This window comes from Onychomys torridus, chromosome 16, assembly GCF_903995425.1.
Source record: "Onychomys torridus chromosome 16, mOncTor1.1, whole genome shotgun sequence".
Lineage (NCBI taxonomy): Eukaryota > Metazoa > Chordata > Mammalia > Rodentia > Cricetidae > Onychomys > Onychomys torridus.
Genome location: NC_050458.1, coordinates 27,054,495 through 27,080,041, shown reverse-complemented (window position 1 = coordinate 27,080,041; position 25,547 = coordinate 27,054,495).

The window sequence follows — 25,547 nt, the reverse complement described above, 5'->3', positions numbered from 1 at the left end:
GAACCTGCTACTATTATTCTGTAATGGATGGAGTATTAAACTGACCCCTCATAACTTATTATTTATGATCACACATTAGTGCATCTCTCAACTCTAAAAACCTGAAAATTCTATTTTCTGTTGATGCAATCAACACAGAGACCTTCAAGGTCAAAATGCAAAAAATAAGAAACTTCAAAATGGTCATCCCCAAATGGGACATCTACATTACACACTCTTCCCAAAGATCAGGAGTGACTGGGGAGGAAGGGTAGAAAGATAATAAGAGCCGGAGAAAGCCACAAGGAAATCATGTTTTCCAGACACAAAAAAAGGCAGTTGCACAAATAAACTTACAATCTTTGAGAGAGGGTGCACAAGACCAGGGTAAGATCAAGCCAGAAAAAAATCCCATCAGGGAGATGAGGGAGCTGGGTTCAAAGCTTGGTATGGCTTCTGAGAATGGAAGAGTCAGTTTTCTTGAAGCGTAAGACCTTCAAGGGTGACTCTGGTAAGTCTGCCATATTCCAGTGGATGGCTACACATGTGAGCAGTACAAATTGGATTTGGTATCAATTTTTAAGAAAAAAAAAAGACAAAAGTTTATTGGGAAGTGAAAGGGGGTGTATTTGGGGGAATTGGAAAAGGAGTAAATATAATCACAATATATTGTGTAACATTATCAAAGAACTGAGAAGGGATGAAGGGGGAGAGAGAGAGAATATTCTTTTTATTCTGATCCTGGCAAGTTCTACTTAGAAATTTAGCAAAGGAGACAAACTTAAAACATCTTGTTATATATAAGAATTGTATCAGGGACATCAGAGGAAAACCCACAGAAACAGGTAGCTTGGCTCATGGGAACTCACAGAGTCTGAACCAACAACCAGGGAGTCTTCATAGAACCAGCCCAGGCCCTCTGCATGTGTGTGACTTTTGTGTAGCGTAGTTTATGTGTGGGACTCCTGACAATGGAAGCAGGGGCTGTCCCTGGTGCTTTGGTGGGCTCTTGGGAACCTGTTCCTCATGCTGGATTTCCTTGGCAAATCTGAATACAGGGTGAGGTGCTTGGTCTTAAGGCAGCTTGATATGCTGTGCTTTGTTGATACCCATGGAAGGCCTTCCCCTTTCTGAGTGAATATGGAGGAGAAGTGGATTGAGGTAGGGCAAAGGGGAAGTGAGAAGCGGGAGTGGGAGGAGAGGAAGAAGGGGAGGTTGTGGCTGGGATGTAAAATAAATAAATTTAAAAAAAAAAAAGAATTGTGGATGTTGTCACCCAATACCCACTTGCCTCTTCTTCCTCAGTATTAGCATCCTGATTTTTCAGTGGGACACTGATGTCAATGATAAAAATTGTATTTTCCTGCCTCAAAAGAGACTAGCTGTGGTGATATAATATAATATATTCTAAATGAAGGGATATGAGCAAAAGTACTGATAACATTTCCTAAAAATTGCATTAACCACTGGAGCCTGTTTTTGCTTTCCTCTGTCTTTTCATGTTGGCTGAGTAGCCATTTTGGACACAAAACAAAGTTAGAAATGGAAGTTAAAAAACAGTAAGAGAAGATAGGAGAGCTCTGGTCTCAAATACCTGACTCTTCAGAGTCGAATTAAGAGAAAACTAAAACTTTCATCTTACAAGATAACAGAATGGAGTGTTGCCAAGAGGTAAAGCCCTTGCCAATACTCTTGAGGCCTTGGATTGAAACTCTAGTATCCCCCCAACCAAAACCCCAAACTACTAATAAATACAAAAGCAACTTGTGTTTTACACATTCTAAAACTAATCTGGAGTTGAAAGATGTGGCTCAAGGTTCTAGAAACACTTTTCAAGCAGCACATTGCAATCAAATGAGAACTGTTATTAAACATGAGGGGAAAAATGAAGCTGTATTCCATCTTCTATAACTAATTAGCCTGTTTACAGTCAACACATTGCTTCTCTTACTGGGTGGCACTTTTCAAAGTGGGCCCTAGATTAAGACGCGGTCTCCAAATTTACTGCACATGATATTTCATAGGCAAATAATGATATTCACTCTTCTGAGGAAGTTTACATCAAGTTAAAGATTTAACAAAAAGCCTGGCTGTTAATATATTCAACCAGAAAATAGATGAAGACTTTAAAATCCCCCTCAGTTTTGACCCAAACATCATCGTGCATGTTTAGCACAGCATTTACTCAAAGGAATTTCTTCTGAATTACACCTGTCTGTTTCTAAAGAATTGACTCCACCCTCAAAGTTAAAGATACAGCACCAAAGGGAAGACACAAAAGAATTTTCCAGAAGCTTCAAAGGGAGTTCTCTCAGGAATGTTCAGACATGTCTTGAGGAGTTCACAGCCATCTGGATGAGGGCTCACCCTCTCCTAAGTAACTCCTTTGAAGGTGGAAACAGTTCTGTGGAGAACTGAGCATGTTTTACTAAACTCATCAGATTGAACACTTTCAAGTGGGTGAGTTCTATGGTATGTGAGTTGTCTAATACGTAAATTATATTTTATGAGAGTCTTTTTTAATCTCATTGATATTGAGAGCATATTTTCCCACAGAGATAACTGCTGAAAAGCTAGGCGAACAGTTTATATTCTGGAAGGTTTACAGTTAAGTTGGAGAAATACAAAAGTATCTCACTATCCCTGCCTCTTCCTGCTTAAGAGACAGTGATCTTCTGAGGCCTATTTAGGCCCCATGAGCACATTTTTTCATTCCTTGTAGTATCTGGGGAACTGGGTTGAGCCTTCCTTCCTATCTTTCTTAAAGAAAGATTTTACAAGTGGGAGAGTTTTATGAGAATATAATCTCTTTATCACAAGCCCATCTTCCTTTGGGTGAGCTAATGAATAGTGAACACTAGGAGTTCTCAATAAATCCATTTCCTCAAAAAGATTCCCCACAGCCACGTTCAAGGAAACTGTAAAGATGCCCAGTACATGGAGGCAGCAGAAGTTACTGATAATGGAGAGAATCTAGCTGATAAATGAAAGAGAAGAGTCTAGTTTTCCAAATGAAGTTTAACTTTCTCAACTAAAACTATACACACACTCACACACATGCTTATTTATCATTTAGATGGTAAAAGTGTCTCTTCCTTTTCAAGTCCACCACCTCTCTTCACATGATCTGTCTTGTTTGAATTGATTTATCAACACGTATTCTGTGTTGATCACTAAGGGCACCACAAGCCAGGGGGCACTGCCACAGTCTCTGGTTCTACAGAGCTTTTGGTTACAGGATGTTTGCCAACAGAGAAGCTGAATTTTGTGAAATTGCTTTTGGTATGTGATATAATCAAGAGCTATGAGTACATATGTGCCTCACTAAGCAAAGATGTAACACACATGAAAGTGCCTCCTTTGGTCAAAACCAGTTTGGATTTAATTTTCAGCCAATCTTGGGGCTTCTGGGAAGAACCACTAATATTTGAAACAGTCACCAAGGCCAAAATGCCATGGGGGAAAAACATTATTTTTTATGAAACTGGAGCAGAATGAGAGACACTCAGATGGACAAGTTCTATGTTTTAACATCTATCCGACCTCTTACAAAGTATTAGTTTTCTTTAATTACTCAGTAGCATGGGAGAAAAGCCCCAAAGTCCAAAGGTAATAATGAACAACTTGGGACCAGGCACCTTGTCCAAAGCTGCCAGAAATCCAAGCTTTCAAAATGATTGTCATTTGTAGAAAACTAGATAGGAAGACAAAGTATCTTGATATTGACTCAAACAACAGAGGCTGAAGGGATATTAGGAGGCTATTTCTGACACAAAATAATAGTGCATGTAGTACTTTATCAGGATCATATTCTGTGATAAAAGAGAAAATTCTTGCTTAAATAAAGTTCTAAAATGTTTCTTGCACTTCAGCAGCCTTGAGCTGGGTATTTAAACAATGATAAAGGGATCCCTTCCTCTACTTGCAAATAGCATTGGTCTCTGATTTCTTCCAAGCAGATCTAGTTAAGTGTTATGCACTCACATATTTTACATAATAGGCTTTGCTTATAAGTAGCCCAGAGACCTTGGGAAGAAAAAATTCTGCTGCTCTGACCTTTGGTTTCTTCAGTTATAAAATGAGGACACATGTACCATGTGCTTCACTTAGCAGCTCTCTTGAGTTATTAAAACCTACTTGACTTGGGAAAATTACATAGAGAATCTTATCCAACTCTAGGCTCTAAATTTGTCAACAACTACCTGTAAAATCCAAAAGTCTCTCTAACATTTGTGTGGCAGAGACAAGAAGGTGAATTCCCGTGTGTGGTAAAGCCAACAACAAGGAAGTTCAAGGTTCACTAACCTTCAAGATCATTGTCAATGAGTTACTCTCAATGAGTCAATTAACTTATAAATCAGACAGGATTATGGTAGTCCTTAGTTTTCCAAAAACTTGTTCAGTCATGAGGAGGATGACATTTTATGGCAATCAACCTGTAACTGATCCTCATGGGAGCCCTCTGAGGATGAAAAGGAAAATATTTTCACTACTACTTGGGTACCTCTGCCAAACACAAATGCTGAATGAGCTGGAAATGAGATGGATCTGGACATGTACCTGCATCATTATCCAGGGAGATGCGAATGGTCAAAGGAACCCCACAAACCTGACTTTTCTGACAACTGAAGTGTTCAATTTCAGTTTTATTGTCAGTTCATCTATTACTTAGAGATAAAAGATCTTTAACCTTGAACTAAACTTCCCTTTACACATTCAACCCATAAGACCGTTCTCTTTGATACCATCACCCAAATTGAAGTTAACATCAAATATGTAAAGTTCTTCAATTTTTGCGGTTGTAGTTTGGGGGCTAGTAATTGTGATTTGGTAGTTAGATCAATGGAGTTTAATGTCCTTTTCTGAAATTAGTAGGCATGTGACCTTGAATGGGTTATTTAATGTCTGCATGCTTCAGCTTTCTATTCTGCAAAAGTGGGAGGGAACTTGATGCTTATCTTTTTGTAAAGGTATTAAGCATAAAAAACCTTGACATAAAGGCACTTGATAAGTTTAACCTTAAAATACAAAAGATAACTTTGGCTCTATATTCTCCTTCATTTCCACTCAATCTCCTCTTTGGCCTCATGTCCAGCTCTGTTTCTAAATCCTTGCATGTTCCTATTCTATAGCTCGTAAGTATGCTAAGAGGCACTTCAACGGCGATACTTCCAATCATTATTCTCCTACCTTGACTTGTCTTGTCGTCCTTTATTAATCAGTTTTGCACTGCTGTGATAAATTGCCTGAACAAAATAGCTTAAGGGAGAAGAGACTTATTTTGTCTTCCACTTTCAGAAGTTTCAGTACATTGTGGTGCTGAAGATGTGGCAGAAATCTGAAATCACATCTATTGGCTAGTAATGAGAGAGAGACAGAGAGAGAGAAAGTGGATGGGTGGGTGGATGGATGGATGGATGGATGGATGGATGAATGGATGGTTGGTAGATATGATAGAGATAGATAATAGATATATAGATATAGATACTTAGATAAATAGATTATATATAGATAAAGGGTAGATAGGTGGTAGATGATAGATGATAGATAGATAATAGATAGATGGATAGATAGATAGATAGATAGATAGATAGATAGATAGATAGATAGATAGATAATAAATAGATAGATGATAGAGCTGTGTTTACAGGCTTTTTCTTCCTTCCCTTTTCCTTCCTATGACACTCTCACCTGTGGGATGGCACTGTTCTCATTCAGTATAGCTGTGTCCACTTAGTTAATCTTTTCCAAAATGACCTGAACCCACACACCCAGGAATAGGCTTCACCTAGCAGCTTCTTGATCCAATAAGCTGTCCATCCCATGAGTATCTCATGAGTATACTTAGTTATTTCCATGACTACTCTGAGGGAAGTCTAAGTCTCATTTGTTATTTACTTGTTCATTTCAAGTATCCCTACTACTTTAAAAAGACTCCCAAGGCTTCTGACCCCTCTTCTGCTCCTTCCTCTTAGTATTTTTCTCCAAGACACATACACTTGCAATGTGTGCTGAAGAAACTATCCTACAGACCAACCTCCTTCATTTACATTCTTCTCTGTCTCACCTTCTATCTTTGGCATCTACTTTTAAGTTTCTCCATTTCTCCCATTTGGTTGTTTGATGCTTTACTCATAACTCAATGACTTCAGGAGCCTCGATTCAGAAACAAAAAGAGCTTTCCAACAGCTTGCCCACCTCTTGATTCACTCACCAATTTAAAAAAAGGAATGTGTTCTAACTCCTTGGCTGAATGGCTATCCCCAAGATCACCATCGGCCACCTCAGTGACACATCCTATATTGCTTTACTCAGTCTTCAGGTTGTCTGTCTGACCTGTCTGTCTGCCTTCACTGATGTGAACTATCCCTCTGCCCTTGTCCTTGTGTTCTTTGCAACATTGCCAACTGTTTCTTCTCACTGTCCTTCCTGGATTCCTAACTTCTGGCCCCAGAGGGAAGCATGTCCCAAGGGTCTATAGTCTCACCTGCCATCTGTCTCCTGCTCCTCTATGCCATCACTGCACTGATGTTGAAGTTACATTTCCTTACCTCTGCCCAAGTGATAGGCTTCAGGTTTTCAGCAATTTCTAGACATCTCCACACTGAAGCAAACCAAACACAAATTTCAAAAGCAATGCATGACTTTCATCACATTTTGCTGTCTGTCTGCAGAGGCTCCCCAATGGTCATTTCTGCAGAGTTGGCAGGTTTTCTGCCACAATCCATTATGACCACTGTAACTAAAGATATTCTTCTTAGATTTAGATGTAATCATGTCAACCTTCCATCCAAAAAACGTTCATCAAAGTCCTTCCATGAAGGAAAACACACTTTGAATCTTTACTAATATAACACTCCCACACCTCTAGGATTTGAATCCAATCTATCTCATCTTCTTCATTCATTTCCCCATCCAGTCAGTCAATAAATATTCATTGAGGATGTGTATGAACCATGCCCTGCACTAAGGTCTAGTGAGCAAAATAGAACTTTGTTTTGATGGGCATTTCTCTCCCATAGTCTGCTACAGTCTAAACAAACTGTGTAATTCTCCTTTTGGGGTCTACATAGTCTTATTTTTCAATGTGGCTCATGATTTTTTTTTTTTTTTTTTGCATAGAATTTCACTTCTTTGCTTCCTTCTCTTCTGAAAACAAATTTATTTTCAAAGTATCAATAATGATCAGAAATGAGACCTTAGCAAGGAAAATTCATCAAAATCTGTCCTGTAGCCCTTAGCCTCCATCCAAAGGTATTATACTGATTTCAGAAATCTCAGACTTTTAAAGCCTAGGGACAGCCCATCTCCCTCACTGCCCTGAATCTCTGCCATGGGGGCTCATCCCATCCCTGGAACATTTTCCTTTTGAACTCCATGAATCATGGTTGGTAGAAAGGTTGTAGCCTGACTGGGAATTACTTCTGGCTCTGCCACTGGCCTTTAGCACAGCCAAGGAAAACTATTCCTTCCATCTACCAAAGCCACAGTTTCATCATTTTTAAAATCTGACTAAGTCTTGTAGCTCTACAGTAGAGTAGCTGTGAGGAAAGGAGCTGATTTGTGGAAGCACACTCAAGACACCAGTGGTTGTGAGCTACAATTCTAATGCTTATCACCATCTATGGAGGGGCTTCCTCCACACTCTGTAGACCTTTTCTGGTTCTAGTAACAATTTCCCTATGTCCATAGCTCCTAGTCCATCTTCTCAGGACTGATGAGCTAGTATTTTAATCAAATATTTACAGATATTTGCAACCTGGTAGGGCAGAGTGAATAGGTATCATATCTTTTCTTATTTTATTTTTTGCATCTTTTCTATATTTATTTATAACACCCAGCAAAGGGACTGGCTTGGGGGAGGCTCAAAAATGTTCCATGTACCAAATACAGTCATGCAATTAGTTGCTTTCCAAAGAAGCACACTCAGTTGTCCTTTTCATCAAACTAAATAAGTCATCCTAACCTAATCCCATAACCATCACTCTGCCATTCTTACTGTTTGTATGGGCTTCACTTCCCTGCTAGACTGTAAACTGCCTGGGAGAAGCAGCTCCATGTCAGGGAATGCAATGGTTTGCAAGAACATAGAAAAAGCTAAGTTTACTCTGAAAACAGGAGTCAGAAGAATGGGCTAATTGCACTGATGACTCCACTTTCTGCCTTCACAAACTGCTGTGGACACAGTAGAAAGCTCTGTTTGCTCTCTGTGTGGCAAAACTTTGAGATCTGGCTTGTAAAGAGGAAAGAGGGGAAGCAGAGGGTCCAGGAAGTCATGCGGGAATGTCTGTGCTGAGCTCTTTTTTCATCATGGGTCTGTATGCATGCCATGACACATCAGGAAAGCTTTTTCCAGGGGCAGGCTTTTACTTTTCCTGCCCTTAAAACATGTTGAAAGATCACACATACGTTTTCAATGAAGTCACTGACAATCACAGGAAAACAGACATAGAGACAGCTGGTGGGTCCTGTCACCCCGAGGCAATTTAATCTCTTGGCATCACACTGGGAAAATCGTTGAAGGAAGGTAAAGATTCTGGTGTTTTCATTTTTTTTTTTAAAGAAAGGAAAAAATGTGAAGGAAAAAAAGCATCAGAACAAGGAGAAATTATATGGCTGAAGGCAGCTGCTACTGTTACTAACAGCTTAGAAAGACAAGGGAGGGCCTTGACCCATGTGGATGAATGAAAGGGTGGTTATGAGCAGCGGGTGGCCAGGGAGGTGCTCCTGGGAGAATATGATTTCCTTTGTAGAATGAGATGCCAGACACTTTCCAACTTCCAGCAAATCAGTCTAGGAGTCTGGCACTAAGGCCCTTTGTGAACCGGAATACCAGGACTCATAAACAATGTCAGCTATACTAGTGAGAGATGAGTAACAAGAGAAGGACAATTAACAGGCCAGGGAACCCTGAAAACAGTCATTAAAGTCTTCACGGATGTGGGCAGCAGTGTTGCACAGCTGTTGAGCATGTCAATTAGGGGTTTAGGAGTGGGGGCAGGGGTAATGGCATATCTAGGAGACCAGCAGCTCTCACCCTGCCTGCTTGCATGGTGGGCTGCTGGGTCCCACTCTGGGGTTGTTTCCTGAGGAAGAACAAAGAGAAAAACTGGATGTGGAGGTCCCAGATGCTTACGGATTTCCTACTGTGATTAGATACCTACACATTTAGCCAAGAATCTGTGATCAGTGTTTTCTACAACAGCCATTGAAAAAGCCATCTTGCACTAGGGAGATGGCACAGTGCTTGCTACTCAGGCATGAAAACCTGAGATCAGTCCCCAGGCCCAACATGACAAAAAAGGGAGAACTGACTCCAGAATGTTATCCTTTGTGCACATATACACGCATATACATACAAAAATATATCAATGTAGTTTGCAGAAATGTTAAGTTCCAAACAAGGTAAGATGGCTCTTGAGGAAAGAAAATGGAGATTGGCTTCTGGTCTCCATGCATACCTGTGTGAACACATGCAGCACCCCTTACACACAAGACACAAACAAATATATATACCCCTACACAAAGCCATCCAACAAAGAGAAACGTTAGCTGGCCTTACACTGCAGCATTTGCTTACTGAAAGAGTTAAGTTAGCTCACTAGTGGAGTGATGATCTCCACTCCTACGGGTAAGAGGAATTCTCTGGTCTCAAAACACTGCCCCCTTCCCTCACAGAAAAGATCAATAGTAACAAGGAAGACAGAGCCACATAAACAGAGAGCTACAATATGCTGCAGTATCTGTTATGATGGACTCTCGGACCCACTGAAAACAATGAGGTTGAATTAAACATGGTGAGGAGCGGGGGTGAGCAAGCAGGAGAAGAAAGGCCAAGACAGAGAGTAGCAATAAGGAAGGTCATTTTCACTGTGGTGTTTCATTTATTGGTTTTGATTTGAATACATGAAGTCCTTTTTTGACCCTGGAGAGCTGCTCCTTTGCTGAATTTTCCTCACTTTCACATTTCCCCCTCCCCCCTCTGCTCCCCAGTACCTTCCATTACTGTTTAACTCACTCTTAGTCTACACTTTGTGCTTCTTTATTCTATTTCATTCTAGGTCGGTGGGATGCTCTCCACAGGTCTTTAGGGTCTCAGTCCACCCATCATTCCTATTGTCTCTTCCTTTGGTTTCTTTTGTCTCATGGACAAGAAGCCTTTCCTCTCATCCATGGCTTACTCAATAATGAAGAAGAGAAGACATCTGCTTGTCCGGGAGGGAGGTAGTGTGAAGGAGTTCATATTTCTCTGTAAATGTTTCCCTCAAAGCAGCATAGGCAGAATGTAGACAAAACTAGTGTTTTGTTTTGTTTTGTTTCTCTTGTGGTTGCCTCATTGCTTGCTTGCACACTTTCTACTTGAAGACTACAATGAGGGACCTATATCTGGGTTGATAGGACCATGGACTAGGGAATGCTGTGGAAGATTTTAATGACTTTTTACCTAACATGATCTTTTCTTTGCAGAAATTCAACCCACCCATACCACCTCATTCTCCATGAGATGATTGACTGTATAGTCCTATCTCTTATGGAAAAGTGTTAAGACTTTGATCTAGACTTTATTACTTACATGGTCCCATTTCTTTGGCCTCAGGGATTAGTTTAGGAAGGAAAACATGACAGTCAGAGAAGTCAAAGCCATCATGGGATGCATTCCTGAAGCCAAGGTAAGGCAAAGAGACAGTGACTTCTAAAAGGCTCACAGCAAGTAAAGAAATGTAGGTGGTAACCTTAGCTATGTCAGGCATTAGAACCTTTTAGGACTTCCCAGTGAAATGTCTCTATAAATGCTGCCTGTTGCTGATGACATTGGGTTCCACTGAATGCATAGCATTTAGAACCTAGTATACTTCTGAAAGACTAGTTGGTTAAACATATAACAACCCATACACCAGGGATGAGATTTCTTCTTCTTCTTTTCTCCTTCTTTTCTTCTTCTTCTTCTTCTTCTTCTTCTTCTTCTTCTTCTTCTTCTTCTTCTTCTTCTTCTTCTTCTTCTCCTCCTCCTCCTCCTCCTCCTCCTCCTCCTCCTCCTTCTTCTTTTATTTAAATTTTTTTCATTTTACACACTCCTCCAAAAGGGTAAGGCCTCCCATGGGAGTCAACAAAGCCTGGTACATTCCAAAATGTGTGTGTGTGTGTGTGTGTGTGTGTGTGTGTGTGTGTGTGTACACATACTTACAAAATAATAACAATTAATGCAAAAAAAGGCCATGAATTTGAAAGATAGCAAAAGAGGGTTATATGTGAAGGTTGGAAGGGAGAAAGGAGAAAAGAGAAGAGAAATGTTGTAATTATATTAAAATCTCAAAAATAATAAAAATCCAGCAGAACATCAAACATCTTAACCATAAACTGAGAGAGCTGATGGCAGAAATAGATAAGTCCACAATCGTAACTTGGGACTTCCATATTCTATCCAAGACAAGCAACAGGATTTCTAGACAGAAGACCAGAAAGCATGCAGAGAGAAATCATCTCACACTAGGAAAGAGTTTCTGAAACGTGCCCATCCCTAACCTCATACCTAACACCGAAAAACCAAACGTTCCCAAGATCAGGCAAAAGACAAAGAAGAAATCCACTTTTGTTTTCTCACTCAGTACAGTGCCTACTATAGTGAAATCAAGGGAAAACGCGCGCACACACGCACACACAAAATGCAACTTGACAAGGGAGGTGTGTGTGTGTGTGTGTGTGTGTGTGTGTGTGTGTGTGTGTAAGGGAGGGATATTGTGCAAGTGCCTAAATATATGACATAATTTCTACATTAAAAATGCCATGAAATTTGAAAATAAAGCAGGGGGAGTCTAGTAGAACTATATAATATAATGTCAAGACAGAAAAGAAAAGTATATACTGATAACAAATAGATTTAAAAAAACAAAAGGAACAATATTGTCCACAATTACTTCAAGTAAAATGAAATGGCAAGGTCTACATCTCACAGAAGAGGTATATGATCTCCATCCTCAATACCACAAAGTCCAACTTGCAGCTGCTAATGTTCCTTTGGGTAAATTCAATTCCATCCAGAATTCTTCTGTTTTGCCCCAGAAGTCCTAGACTCTGGATTGGCTTTGGGTGGGTGTGTCCAGAGCATGAGCTGTCACTGGTTGCTGACCAGGACAAAAGAAGCTGGACCTTGGCTGACATTGATACCAGGCCCCTCACACTTGAGGGTATCCCTTCTAAGGCACCATCAAAGCCACCACTTAGCAGGAAGCATCAATGGTCCTTAGTACCTAGGAGGATAGGAAGCAGGCAGAGTTGTTGGTTAATAATTTTTTTGTGAAATTAGTGGGTGTTTGATTAAGTGGAAATAAATACAGGGGTAAACAATACAGGGGGAAATACAAGGGTTAAATGCTCTATTTTAAATGCTATGTGTACTTGAACTGGACCAGGCTGAACATTCTAGTGTTAGCTGAATACTTATCATCTCCATATGATGAGGGAACAAAAGCATTAATATATTAAATAATTGGTCCAAAGCAACAAGCCAAGGGAATCTGGACTTGAGATACTATTGGTCTAACCTGAAAGTTTACAGTTGCTCAGTAACACTGCACCACCACCACCCCAGAATTTTCAGACCCATACAATATTCTGGCACAATCATGATTACCAAAGCAGAAAATAACATGCAAGTCAACAATTAAATGCCAGGAAACTTCAGTAATGGAGAAGCCAAACAATCCACTTAAAACAAAATGAAAGGCATTCAAGCCCCATTTTCTAGAACAAAACTTTCTTAATATTGGTGAACAAGTAAAATACTTTGGAAAGACTGGCAATATATTAAGGCAAAATTTACTAAGAGCACAAAGGCCACCCAATATTATAAGAGAGAAAGTTGTGTTTTCTTGCTTCATTCAGGTAAAATGTACATCACTGTATAGTGTATAAATGCTACAGGGAAAGGTGATGGCAGCCTACCTTAAGAAAAAGTTGGCGGGTTATCTTTTTCCAAACTGTTTTCCCAAAATACTACTCCTCTAATGTTGCTATTCCTGGAATAAAGTAAATACTCTTTGGCAGAAACATTGGAAACTATAGAAATGTAGAAAGGAAGAGACACTTGTCTCTCATATCCACACTACCCTGAACTGAGATCATTGTCAACATTTAGGTGTTTCATGAATTTTTTTTCAGCAGCCATTGAGGGACACTTAGTATCATATGAAATGAAGTCTCCATTACTAGAGACATGTATATAAAATCTGACTGAGTATCGGACATGGATGGCTATAGATGCTGTAACCGTAAGTTGGATTGGGCTATGAGGCATGCAGGAGGGGTTGGGGATTTAGCTCAGTGGTAGAGCACTTGCCTAGCAAGCGCAAGGCCCTGGGTTCGGTCCTCAGCTCCAACAAAAAAAAAAAAAAAAGAAGAAGAGGCATGCAGGAGTCCTAACTACCAGAATCTATATGACTCAGTACACGAGTACAATTTTATCTGACTCATTTGCTAACTATTATTCAGAAATAAGTACAGGTTCTGATACATGTAAGTGAACTGATAGACATATATTAAAAAGGAAGGAAAATCTGGGAGATTGTTCAGTAAGTAAAGTGTAAATTTACTGTAAGAATTTGAAGACCTGAGTTCAGATCCCCAGTGTACACATTAAAAAAAAAAAAAAATCTAGGTCCAAAGTCCTTAATATAGTGTGGAGGGAAGAGTGGCAGAGTGGCAGACAGATCCCTGGAACTCACTGGCTGGCCAGTCTAGCCAAACTGTCAAGCTTCAGACTCAATGAATGATTCTGTCTGGAACCAATAATAATAATAATAATAATAATAATAATAATAATAATAATAATAGAGGAAGGCATGTAATGTCAGCCTCTGCACCCCTACATGAGCATGCATGGGTGAGCACACCTCCATGTACATACACATACATGCCTTCCCGACATAAAAGAATAAAGGAAGAATGAGGAGTGAGGGGGGGGAGGGACAAATGATTATGTGACTGTTGCAGAGTCAACTCCTGCTTATACTTCAGTCCTCAGACAGTCTCCAACTTTGCATTAATTCTAGAACCTTCGTTGGGTGTGACAGTCTACAATAGGTCAGGTTGGGGTGGTGGGGGTGGCAGGCATCATAGCTAAGTATAAGGGGGATCATCAATTTATCACAGCAAAGAAACAGATGTGTTTGGAAGATGGCTAATGTTCGGAGAACCTGAGCTGTGTGATATGAGGGGCCAGAAAGGTCTGGGAAGTTCGACAGGCCTCAGTGAACCAGAATCATTTCTTCTCTGTGCCGGGTGAGTGAACAAGCGACACAGAGGTGGTTTCCTAGGTTACAAGCTCGTCCAGGTTCATTATCCCAACATATGAGCCCTTGAGTAGCAGCAGCAGAACTATGTGATATGGCACACAGTCCTAGCACTGAGTGTCATTTAATTATACCAGCTGGGACTTGTTTTGAGTCATGCAGAGATAGGAAGCTCTCAAACAGGAAGTTGGGATAAGGTTACAATGACAACTCTGCAATTTTACCTATGACTTTAGAGCAAAGGAATGCTCACTGCAAACCTGTACCTTGGCCACCACCCAATAAAAAACACAAAATACGTGTGTGAACCACACTTTTTACTGTCTGTTTTGAGAAGAACACATTTGGACATGGAGGGAAACCTTTCTCTTCCCTTGGATATCAGGATACCCTTTTCAAGGCCCCAAGGTCACTGCCCCCTGCTCTTCATCATATTAAATATTCAGGTGTCATCAGGCCCTGGCATTTTAAAATTCTGCAACACTTCTCAAATGTTGAGGAAGCTTGGATGCTCACAACCCCAATGCTTTCAAACGTGGTGCTCTAGGGTCCTGAATCTTCTGGACTCAGTCTCTGCAAACTTCTCCCCATATTGATGTTAGTGTGGCCATCTTAGAACCATCCACTCAAATAATTCCACTGCTTGGGACCTTCCTGACCCCAGCCAGAGCTCAGTGTGGTGTGTGGACAGGTACCAGTCTAGGTAAGATCTTCAGTCCCTCCATTACAAGGTTAGTAGAGAAGTTTGGAAGCGTCTGGACTTTTGTCAGGGTCATGTTATTAGAGTACATAGGAAGCTGACTGGAGTCATTAAACAGAATCTGTACAAGGTACTTCTGAACTCCATCAGTGGATTAATTTCATGTGATACCAACTCTATACTCCCCACAGGCTGTGATAGCTCAAGCAAAATCAAACTGACCCTTCACTACAGAGTTTGAGAAGAATGGATCTGCAGAACAAAGTCTGAGGATTTCATTGTAAATCCTTCATTATCTGACATACACCTGTGGTGCTTCCAACATCTCTGGAAATGTGGAAGCCTTCACTCTGCTGAGGGAACTACTTGACAGCATTCCATGCACTGAATCTACATCACTTCTTCCTTCAGAAATGGCTTCCTCGCCTTGTGTATCTGCAGGCTTCCTTCTTTGCGACTTTACTACAACAGTACCTGGGAAGCCATGTCTGGTATTATCTCTAAACCTCCAACAAAGACCACCCCTCCTTATATCCTTCCTTGTGGCCAGTACCTTTGATCGAATGCTATGTGATATTGCCAAGTTCTGGGTGAATAGAATAAGCAACATCTTTTGTAGCAAGTAATTTTTGGCCCACTAACCTATCTCTTGAGAATTTTCCATGTATCTTCTCCTTGAAGACAATGTCTTAATATCTTGACTATCTTTCTTAAATATCTTTGCATCTCCACATCTTCATTCTGCCAGCAGAGGGGAGACTCTGGGAGGCTATCAATTTCATGGTTATTTAGGTGTAGTGCTTTTGCTGGCTACTTATAGACTGTTCCACAGTCAAGTGATTTAAATAGAAACAGCAATTTCCAATTTGGACTGTGACCTACTGACTTTGTGAAGTGTTTAGGCCAGAAAAAAAAAAAAAAGAACACAAATTAGGATTGACTAAGAACATCTGACAATCATTTACACATAAAAGGAGATCTGGTACATCTCTTGTTGAGCATAGCAAATAAGCTGGAATTAGCCTGGTATTGTGAATAATTGGACCAAATTGCCCCCGCCTCCCATTAGGCTGCCTGAATGAGGTAGTGCTCTTCTGTTTGTCTCACCTTGCATATCAGATTTCACCGATGCCAAATGTAGGTAGAAATACATATTGTTCTTTGGTTGCTCAGATGAGAAAATCTCATATAAGCCCAAGATGCAGTGCAGTAGGAAACCATTTAGACATTTAGTCCATCATCTCTTCATCTGCCATGAGCTTCTTCCAAACCCAATTCTGCTGCTGGTCACATTTGATATTCCTAGATGACAGACGTAATTACGGTTGTAAGATACAGAAACATCATTAGACAATGGTCATTTTTCACTTCATTGTTTTTCTGGGAAGAGGTCAGCTTGCTCACAGACATAATCTTCCACTTGAACCTTAGGTAACTTCTCAGTACTGGACCGTCTAGTCTAGAACAGCATCCCAACCCCTACTCCTGACCACATCTGACTCCTCCTTGCAGGATTCAGTGAAAGGCAGCTCCTGGGATGATGCTTCCTCTGTGTGGCCTCCTAACTGGAGCACAAGCCTCTCTTTCTGGCTCCCTTAAACACCATGCTTTCAAATAGAAATGATGGCAAAGCATATGTCACTTCATTTCTACCTTGTGTGTAGAGCAAATAGAATACAGTGGTTCAGATGCCCCCTTCCTTCGTTTGATTTGATGCGAGGAAAAAAAAAATCAGCCTAGCAGACAGTGAAAGGGTTGGCATTTTACACCCCTTGAACAATGAAAGAATTCTCAGAAGTACTCACTGGCATCAGAAGGTAGTCCAAAGTGTTTCCCGAATAATTGCTATACAGCACTGTAACGGCACTCATTGTGACGTCACAGCTAGGAGAAAGACCTGAGTAATGGAGCAGAGGGTATTTCTGGAGCATAGCACATAGACCCACACATCAGCTCCCTTTTTAAAGTCCCTCTCTCCAATACCCCTTTCCCCAAATAAAAGCTAACAATGAATTTGAGATGTGAATCCTGATGAGCAGATCCTTAGTCGGAGCCCAGAGGAGAATAGAATCCTGCTTAGTCTCCAGTGAGTCCCTGCGAGGATTCTGTCTCCCGGCAGCTCCTGCATCTGTTCCCATCTTTCAGGTCCCTTTCAGCTAATTGACAGGCCAGCCCCTCCCCGCTCCCTAGCGCCACACTCATGGCCTGCTACACATATTAGTGTTTTCAAAGCAATGTTCCCAGCAGGAGTTCCCAGAGGGGTCTGCACACCCAGGAGGAAGGAGATAAGCCTGAAAATTCAGTTTTAATTGCATTTGGATTTAGGAAGTCTGTTTTGATTCACAAGTAACACCATAACTGCATATCTCTTAAAATTGAATTGAAAAGAGGGTATTTTTTTCCTTCATAAGAAAGTGGGAGAAGGAGTGAGATAACTCTAAGACAGCCCCCCTCATCCATCTGCATAATTTAATTCTTTCAGGCTGAGTAATTTGAGCACCAAGACTGAACCACAAGAAATGCTTTTCAAAGGTCTCTGGTGCCCTCCACTGGTCATCAGCGCTGAAACCGGTAACATAGGACAAGATTCAGAGTCCTTCAAAGTTGGACCATTTCAGTTTCCTTAAAGAGGATGTTGTTTTGAAGGGCTTTTCCTAGTCCAGTCAGTTAGGCAGCTAGTTGATACAAAGGGAACTGTGATCCAAATTAAAAAATTCTATGTGAGGAACCACTTGTTTGAATACTACGGTGTTGGTTTTTTGTTTGTTTGTTTGCCTTTTGTTATTAGCTAAATCCTTGAATGAATCATTGACCCCTATCCCCTGCCCTCAAAGCAAACAAATAAACAAACAACAGGACAAGCCAACTAACAAAGAAGTAAAATCAAATGACTTGAAATTATTCAAATGGGCCAACTCTTCAAGAGATACAGTCCCTAGCTTTGGAGGCGTCACCCTGCTCATCACTGCAATGGCTTGGGCAATGGAAGGGTTCTCAGTGGTGGAGTCACTTTTAATCCTTGCACCATTAATTCAGTTAATGAGAAGATGAGTACAAGGTGACAGTTGTTTTATTAAAGCTATCTACTGCTCCTGCACACATCTGGCCTGTCTCCGTATTAATAGCAAATTATATTCCATATAACTTCAGATCTAATTAAAGTATAGATGTGTTGTTAATTACCAATACTCCTTGTAATTTATTAAGACACCACCACCCTCCTTTGACTAACTAGGGTTTATGCATTTCTTGCCTGATGCCACATCTCCATACTCTAGATCACACAGGAACAGTCACTTTCCTGTTTCAAACCTACCATGCTAATGACAGGGGATTCCTAGAATTTCTTCAGGTGGTTATGCATTTTAATTATTAATTTGTATTACATTGGACTAAAAAAGTGGGTGGGTTTAGAAAATTAGAAAGTCATAGAATTCTTGATTGTGAGCTTCCAGCCTGTGAAAGCCACTGAAAATGCTGACCATGGTGAAAAGCACAGTGTAGACCTACCTGGCTTTTGACAGAGCAAGTACAATGGCTGGATTGGTATTGCATGGAAACCCCCTTTCTCATTGTACAGAACCACTCTTCAGACATTATTGTACAGACATTTATTGGATAGCAGCTACATGTGTTCATTGATCTTAATATAGGAACCACAGGGAGCAAGGGAGACTATTTCCTGACCTGATTCTACAAAGTTCATATTCATCAGAAAAGATGGTTATTGATTCTTATCATTTTAATATTTCCTCTTGTCTTCTGCAAGCCATCCGGTGGCAGTAAGGGTCACACCTAGAGTCCATATTTTTGTGCTTGCCTGGGGGATTATGATGGGAGGATTCTGAAAGTGAGCAGGCATTTTTAACTACTTTAAATGCAGGCACAGTAGGGTTACCAGCTATAGACATTAGTAGATAGAATATGAGATGTTAATACTCCATACCGTATAACCTAGTTCATAATTCTTCATCTCCATCAGTAGACCCTAACCACGGAGCGAGTCAAAAAGTCAGCATTTCTGTGACTCAGCCCCTACAGTTGCTGATGCACTAAATTTGGAATAAAATCCCAAATTCTGGTGTCCACAGCCCACAAGCAGTATAGAGAATAAGTGTTTCATCTTGCCATTGACCTTTCTATCATGGCAACTTTTTAACAATTATTCATGGAGAACCACAGGTGTTTGTTGGACAGTTTTGCTTTGCCAGGTAGTGTGAACAGTGCTTTCCCTTATTAGTTCTGAGCAAAGAAGGTGTAGTTTTCATCACTGTATTATACAAGACAAATGCAACTTTATTTAGTCTCATAGTTTATCAGGTTTTATTCCATGGTCAGCTGGCTCCATTGGTTTTAGGGCAGTGGCATACATGAAGCATGATGGAAATGAAGGGCAGGGAAGTGGTACTCACCTCATGGCAGGAAGCGGAGCAGAGACTGATATGGGTCAAAGGGAACATTCTAGCAGAGCCTTCTTCATAAAATTACTATGGTGATAAGTTGACATATGAAAAGCACTCAGCAGAGCATCTAGTATGTGAAGTTGGATGTTCCCTTTATCGCTATTGCCAGGGAGCTAAAACTGGCCAAGTCCACTCTAAAATGAGTGATGCCGTGTATCCCTTTATAGCTGGGGTCCTAAATCAGAAGACTGTTTTGGAACATTCTCAGTCCACAGCCTTTATAACCTCTAGCGATGAGTCTTGGAACCAAGCAAGGTATTAATCACAGGAGAGCAAGGACCAAAGCATTCAGCAGTGTGTGGCAAGGTAGGTGATGGCAGCTGATAAGCCCCAGATCCACTTAGAGAGAGTAGCTTCACGCAGACTTGAAAGATCTGCCTGCTGCTTGAGAATGGAGAGACGGCTCAAGTGTTAAGCCCATTAGAAGCCTAGGTTTCTACACATTCTGATTACACTTAGAGCAAAATGGGAAGGTGCATCTTCTTAGAAGCTCGGGGGTCTGCCAGATCCTTGGTATCTTCTTCATGCACTAGATTGTGTAAAGAGGTGTGACGACAGTGTACAATGTGTTTCCACACTTGAGTCTAACCACCTTCATTTTATCCAAACAGTCTTTCCCAAGAGGTGAGACGATCACTGTCCCCCACACCCACCCCACTGAAAAATAAACTTATTATCAGGGGAACTGAGACACTTAAGTAAATTATGTTGCAGATTAGAAATATGAATGCATTTCTCAACAGACATAGGGGAAAAACACAGTGCTTTATTCATAAACCTAAGGATGAGGCAAAGGTCAGTCTGTGGTTCCACTGGTGTAGAGGTAAGGCTGTGTGTAGCAGACTGGTCCAACAGCTCATGCTCCTTGAGTAGATTTGCTGTGTAACAAGGAAGCATTTTCAAGTTTTTGCAGACTTTGAATGGGCTTCAGACACTGGAGACAGGACAGAGAAACAGACTGCAAGAATTCAGGGCCCTCAATCCAATGATCACAAAGAAATAAATTCTGTCAAAAAAAAAAATAGTTGATGTAGAAGCATGTTCTTCCACATCAGAACTCCAAATAACAGTGAAACCCAGGGAATAATTGGACTGTGGCTTTGTGAAACCATAACTATATGAATGAATGAAGCCAATTCCAGAGTCATGACCCCTGAACACAGTGAGAAAAACTGTGAGTCTTGTTTCAAGTCACTAAGCTTGTGGCAAACATAGACAATACAAAATATAACAGTATAATACACACACCACATGGTAAACTCTGAGACACAGTGAAGGAGCCTATAGAACTTGGTTGGGCTAGGTCACAAGATACTTAGGGACTATTTAAATTTTCTATCATTAAAAGTTTCTTCTGGGCCAGTTATGGTGGTGCATGCTTTAAATCTTAGCTCTCAGCAGGCAGAGGCAAGCAGATTTCTATGAGTTCAAGGCCAGTCTGGTCTACAAAGTGAGTTCCATGTCAACCAGGGTTATATAGAGAAACCCTGTCTTGAAAAACCAACAGCAACAAAAAAAGTTTCTTCTGCCACTGAAGCAGACAGCATGCCAGTAGAACAGCTGGGTTCTAAGTTCATAAGTATATCTAATTGTACAAGGCTTCATAATATTAAAAAATTGTAGCATTTCAAATTATGGTAAGCATAGCCATATTTTTAAAAGTTAAAATAGGATTCATCTTTTATAGGATGTGTTATACAAGTGTGAAAGTTTTAAGTATAAAAGTGAAACTATGTACATAAGACAAGAATATGGATGGGTTTTGATTCTGTCTATGTGCAAAAACCTTCCTGACGAAGCCCCCAAATTTGATGCAATAAAAAACACAAGTGGGGGGCTGGATAGATGGCTCAGTGGTTAAGAACACTGACTGCTCTTCCAGAGGTCCTGAGTTCAATTTCCAGCAACCACGTGGTGGCTCACAACCTTCCGCAATGAGATATGATCCCTCTTCTGGCCTGCAGGGATACGTGCAGACCGTATACAATCAATTAAAAAAAAAAAAAGATTATATAAAAAGCGTAAGCGATGCACTTAGTTGCACCTAAACCATTTCTATATCAAAACATAATAAGGGGCTAAAAAGCTGCCTCTGTGGTTAAAAGCACAGGCTGTTCCTCCAGAGGACCTAGGTTCAGTTCTCAGCACTCACTTGGTGACTCACAACCATATGTTGACACTAGTCCCAGGAGAGCTGACACCATCATCTGGCCTCTACAACACTAGGCACACATCTAATATACAAACAGAAATGCAGTCAAATAAAATAAATTCTCACACACATAAAAAATAAAAATTAAAAGTATTTAATTTAAAAAAGACCCACAATAAGGAAAACTCTGGAGTGTGTCTTTTAATTTATAGCACAGATCTGTGCTGCTCACAACCTTGGTCAGAGACAATTCTTTTGGCAGTGAGCAGCAATCAGTGCAGAGACACATACCTGGTCACAGTGCTGAGAACAAGAGATTGAATGCTATCAGCAATCCTCCAAGGCTCAGGGAGCATCATAGAAGACCACAAGGAAGTATTTAAAAGATGGAAAGTAGGAGAAACACTGTGACATGCTGTCTTCTGGACATGACACAGTTATTGTAATTATTAACTCACACCAGCAGTGCTTATGTAGACAGGGTCAAACCAGCCCAAATTCCTAGAAATAATGGAGATGTACTCTAGGCCACACCCCATTCCGGGAGCTATTGGCAGCTGACAGTAGCCTGCATAGAGAGTGCATTATTTTATGAAAGTACAACCACTGGCATGCTTCAATGGACAGCCCACATCCATGCACATATAGCAGTGCTAATCAGACTTGGTGCGTTATCGGGAGAAGAAGAGGAGGAGAATGAGAAGGAAGAAAAAGACATGAAGTTGGGAGGGGAGATATTGGGTAGGATGTAGGGAGACTTGGAGAGTGGGAAGATAGATATAACCATATTGTATACATTGATGAAATTCTCAAAAAATTAATGTGGAAAACATATACACAATTGCATGTTGTGAGCCATGTAGTAATTTCTGTATTGTGCAAGAAGCTTCTAAGATAGAGCAGGGGCAGAAATGCAAAGCAGTCATATAAAAATGTAAATGGCTTTTAATACATGAAAAACTGTAGCTATACTCACAATATTACAAATAAAATCCAAAGTGTGATTATCAAAGCATGCTAGGGAACAATGTCATAAACTGTGACTATAACTAAAACATTTCAGCGACTATGAAAGAGAAATTGGAAGCATATAGGAAATCTGCAAATGTACTTCACCTTCGTACCAGTAACATCAGTTGAGTTCTTCTTTCAAGAGTGTATTTCGGGGATATATTGGTGAAGTGTCATACAAAATAGCCACTGGTTGTGTAACTCAGTAGTTCAGAGACTCCACATCGATACTCCTATTACAGTTTTGTCATGAGTACAGCTGTTTCCCCCTTCAAACTTGGGCTTGACTGTCAAGTCTGTTCTGAGCAGTAACAAGTGAGTAGAAATGACAAGGTTCCAATAAGAAGTGTGGGTCTTATCAGGACCTGCTGGAACTTTTGAAAGGACTGGTCCTGTAGAACAATATCTGCAGGATCTCCATGATTCCTTCGGCCATGGGATATCCCAGAGGAGTTCTCATGAGGAGGCAGTGATGATGGTGTACCAGGAGCCAGAGGCTTTGAACCAGACCAGTGACTCATTGCAATGAACATTTGCTAGTAAAGCTGATTGGACAAAAAGGTGTATGATGTGACAAACTGTAATGCCCAATGCCACCAGGATGAATGAAGAGGTGTTGGAGAGGTGGGAAAGAAGGAGAAATGAGGAGGTGAGGGTTTTTTTGTTTGTTTGTTTGTTTGGTTGGTTGGTTCTTGATTTTGTTTGTTGTTTTCTTGCTTTGTTTTGTTTTTGGTTTTTTTTTTTTTTTTAAAGTTTTCTTTTGGGCGGGGAGTTGTAAGGGTGAGGGAGGATATGCTGGGACCAGGAGGTGACCAGAATTAGGGGGCATGGTGTGAAATTCCCAGAGAATCAATACAGAAATTGTGTTTAAAAAAGAGTTTTATAATATGTAACAAAAGAAGTGTGGGTCTTAGTCAATAGAAACTGTAAATAACTATTTGTTAATTCGATATAGCTGTGGTGGTTATCTGCTTGTGATGAATTTCTATAAGAAAAGCTGAAATGAAGGAGGCATTACATGTGCATTAGCAAGTAATTGGAAGCAACTCAAATGTCCACCAATAGGGAACTAATGGAATAAGCACACCACATGGGCTACATGCTTAAACCCTTTTAATAACAAGAACAATCACCACTTAGTGTGATTGCTTTAAAGTGATCATAACCAATTATTTCCTTTGAGAATCACCAAATGTTGATATATACACACAATCTAGCTCTGCATAATTTCATTCACATTAATCAAGGAGTGTTTTGATCACACTACCTCCAATAAATCAGGAAATGTGAGTTCAAACCCAGATTTTATTATTAAGGATTTTTTATTCATTTTACATACCAATCACAGATCCCCGTCTTCCCTCCTCCTGCCCCTCCTGCCTTTCTTTCCCCCACAACCCACCCCTCTTTCCCTCCTCCAACAAGGCAAGGTCTCCCATGAGGGAGTCAACAAAGCCTGGTACATTCAGTAGAGGCACGTTCAAGCCTCTCCCCCTGCATCAAGGCTGTGCAAGGTGTCTCACCGTAGGTAGTACGCTCCAAAAGCCAGCTCATGCACCAGGGATGGATCTTGATCCTACTGCCAGGGGGTCCCTTAAGCAGACCAGGGTACACAACTGTCTCACTTATGCAGAGGACCTAGTCCAGGCCCATGGAGGCTCCACGGCTGTTGGTGTAAAGTTAATGAGTTCCCAGTAGTTTGGTTTGGTTGTCTCTGTAGGTCAAACCCAGATTCTAATTGAGAAAAGAACCATGAATTACTATAATCTAAGGGCCTCAGACTTCTTGTCACTAGGAAATGTTCTCTTCTCTTAGAGGCCAGCACTTATAAATGGCAGAAATTATTGCGAGTATATTGCTGACAGTGCACAGCTGCTGACTTGGACTCTACTTTCTTCGGTCATGGCTGTCAACAGCAGGAGGTCACAGCAGGGCCTATCAGGGCTCAAAGTTGTGTTTACTCAGGCTCTGATTACTGCTGTATCATTTCCTTGCAGTTTGGACCAGGATCAGCATTGCCTCTGGAAAAGTCACATTTCCTGTTGCATTGGAGTTGAAGAAGCCTACATGAAGAGCTGCTGTTAATATCATAGAATATGCATGAAATTCCATACTTGGAAGACCCCTAGGTGTTGACTGGTATTTTCTTCTCCGGCCTCTATCTTTTTTCAGTGAAATCATGGAAATCTGAATATAACTGAGACTTGTGAAATTCTCTAGTAGTAATTCAATATTTTATTAGTATTTTAAAATAAGCTTATATTAAAAGGTAGTTGATTCTCCCTGAAATATCACAAAATGAGAACAACCAATCTTAAAAGCATATTGACATTTTTTACATTTTATAAAATATTTATTGATAATTAATTCACATAGTATACAGTTGCTTGTTTGCATAACTTGATAGACTTTAGTCCAGCATCCTCATAGGCCCATGACACCATCACCACTTTCTATTTTAGAACATCACTGTGTTCAGTTTCGTACACACATATAATGTATGGTGATTACATTCCACCTTATTTTTTTTAATGAACATAGTATTTGCAAACAAAAGACTGCTATCACCCATGAAAGGCTCAGAGGTTAAGTTTCGTAACAGGGTTCTCTTTGCCTTGCTTAATCAGGGTGTGTATTTTGGATTTGATTTGCAATTACATACTCTCTCTTCCCGTAAAAATGATTACAGATCCCATGATAGACCTGTGACTTGACACATGCCCTGGCTTCATTTCTGCTGCTCTGACCTAGGAAAGAAAGCAATGTGGGGAAGAAAGGATTTATTTCAGCTCACAATTCCAGGCTACAGCCCATGACAGCAGAGAAGTTAAGGCAGCCGCAATTCTGCACAGCCACAGTCAAGAGAGGGGGAAATGAATGCATGCCTCCTTAGTACTTAGCACTTTCTCTAGTCTTTCATAGTTTGTGGATCGAACCTAGGGAATGAGGCCACC